Here is a 2,815-nt window from a genome sequence, read left to right as displayed (position 1 = left end):
TAGAAAAGTGAAAGTGGATACATTAAAATGCGCAAGATAAGCGTGAGTGCTATGGATGGCGTTCTCGTAGGGAGACGGGAGCGGATACATAGTGGTGTATTGGTTGGTGAATATGTGGACACGTGTGCGCCACCTCAAAGAGTCGCTTGCAGTCGTAGTTCAGGATAGCCACCGAGTCAAAGCTGGCTTGCTGCAGTTAAACTCCACCATCCCCTTTGTTGATAATGATGCATATGTAGATAGTTCTGATGTAAGTCTTGCTGGGTACATTTGTACTCACGTTTGCCTATTTTATGTTTTTGCAGAGAGACTTCAGTCTCACTAGTAGTTCCATGTGGACTTCGACATTTAGCTTGTTACCTCAGCTACAATCTTGTGCCCTCGGCAGGATCTGGTAGATAGTCAGGCTTCAGAGCCTTTTTAGATGTCTGTACTCAGACATGTTAAGCTTCCGCTTGTGCTTTGACTTGTATGCTCTGAATGTTGGGTCAAGAGACCCATGTTTGAAATATCTCGCTCCTCGGAGCCTATTGAATAAATACTTGAGTTGTAGAGTCATGTTGTGATGCCATGTTGTATTTGCACATATCGAGCATATTGTGTGTATGTTATTGAAATGCTTGGTATGTGTGGGATCTGACTAACTAGTTGTTTATCCTTGGTAGCCTCTCTTACCGGGAAATGTCTCCTAGTGCTTCCAATGAGCCTTGGTAGCTTGCTACTGCTCCGGAACACTTAGGCTGGCCGGCATGTGTCCTTCTTCGTTCCTGTGTCTATCCCTTCGGGGAAATGTCACGCGGTGTCTACCGGAGTCTTGTTAGCCTGCTACAGCCCGGTTTACCGAAGTCTTGCTAGCCCAGTTGCTACAGCCCGGATTCACTCGCTGATGACCGGCACGTTCGTTGCTGGGTCATGTATGCCTGTCCCTGTAAGTTAGTGCCACTTTGGGTTCACGACTAGCCATGTCAGCCCGGGTTCTTTGTCATATGGATGCTAGCGGCACTATTATATACGTGAGCCAAAAGGCGCAAACGGTCCCGGGCCAGGTAAGGTGGCACCCATGGGAATACCGTGCGTGAGGCCGCAAAGTGATATGATATGTTACATGCTAGATCGGTGTGACTTAGGATCGGGGTCCTAACAGCTATATTTGTCGAGTCACTTGGGATTTATATCTATTCATCACTATGAAGAATTTGAAAGATACAAGAACCAAGATATTCCCCTTTAAGACTAGGGGAAGTAAGGAACTACCATCTATCTCACTTGATTCGCCTTCTATTTTGAGTAAACTTGCAACACCACCACATGCTATTAATCCTAATATGTTGCAAGTTATTGACGATGCTACTTTTGCTATGAGTGAAGCTTATGATGATGCTAGTACCTTGATTGATGATAATGTGCCACTAGGTGAATTTCTTGATGAACGAATTGCTAGAACTAATGATATTGAGAATGTTGAAACCGATGAAATTACTGAAACTGAAAACTATGAAACACCTATTGGACATAGCTCTCATAGATTTGAAATTCCTAAGATACCTGAAGGTTATGTTATGGATGAAGAGATAGCTAGAGACTTTCTTGCTTGCAAGGATAGAGATGATCTTAAGAAATTATTATGCATGTTGAAAGAAAAATCTTTGAATGCTAGAATGAAATGTGATCCTAAGTTTGTTACTTCACCTATATTTGTTACTAATAAGGATTATGAATTCTCTATCGACCCAGAGTTACTTACTTTGGTTGAATCTGATCCATTCCATGGCTATGAAACTGAAACTATTGTGGCACATCTTACTAAACTGAATGATATAGCCACCCTTTTTGCTCATGACGAGAAAATTTGCTACTACTATATTCTTAAGATATTTCCGTTCTCGTTAAAGTGTGATGCTAAGATATGGTACAATACTCTAGCTCCTGGTTCTGTGCATAGTCCCTAGGATATGATTTATTACTTCTCTGAAAAATATTTTCCTACTCATAAGAAACAAGTTGCCTTACTGGAAGTATTTAACTTTGTGCAAATTGAAGAAGAGAGTCTCCCATAAGCTTGCGGAAGCCTTCTCCTACTACTTAATGCTTTGCCTGATCATCCTTTGAAGAAAAAATAAAATACTTGGATATCTTCTATAATGGACTAACTGATGCTTCTAGGGACTTCCTACATTGTTGTGCTGGTTGTATTTTCACAGAACAAACTATTGAACAAGCTGAGTAATTATAGAATAATATACTAAAGAATTATGATGATTAGACACTTCCTGAACCACCGCCTAAACCCACTCCGAAGAAGAGGGCTATCTTATTTCTGAGTCCCGAAGATATGCAAGAGGCAAAGAAATATATGAAGGAAAAATGTATTAAAGCTGAGGATGTTAAAATTTTACCTCCTATTGAAGAAATATATGGACTTGACACACCACCACCACAAGTGGTAGAGGTAAATTCTCTATTAAAGTTTGATGAAGGTGATATCCCTCACAATAAAGATTATAGTCAATGTGTGTATGAATTTGACAATTATATTAGAAAACAAGAACACTTCAATGCAGATGTTATGAAACAGTTGAAACAGAATTCTAATATGATTGCTCGCTTGAGTAACTTGTTATTTAGAATCACTATGATGTTAGAGGTGTAGGAAAACATTCCTCTATGGTCCAAACCCACTTAGAACAAGTTGCTAAATCTCAAAGGGAATTACTGAATGAAATGAACAATAATATGAATGATTACCCTATTAGATTAGCAATTAGAGGAGGTAAAATGACTCAGGAACTACTTTACCCTTAGACACCCTAAAACA

The sequence above is a fragment of the Triticum aestivum genome, chromosome 4B, assembly GCF_018294505.1.
Source record: "Triticum aestivum cultivar Chinese Spring chromosome 4B, IWGSC CS RefSeq v2.1, whole genome shotgun sequence".
In the NCBI taxonomy this organism is placed as follows: domain Eukaryota; kingdom Viridiplantae; phylum Streptophyta; class Magnoliopsida; order Poales; family Poaceae; genus Triticum; species Triticum aestivum.
The sequence above is the reverse complement of the archived record's forward strand: the minus strand, read 5'-3'. Positions refer to the sequence as shown.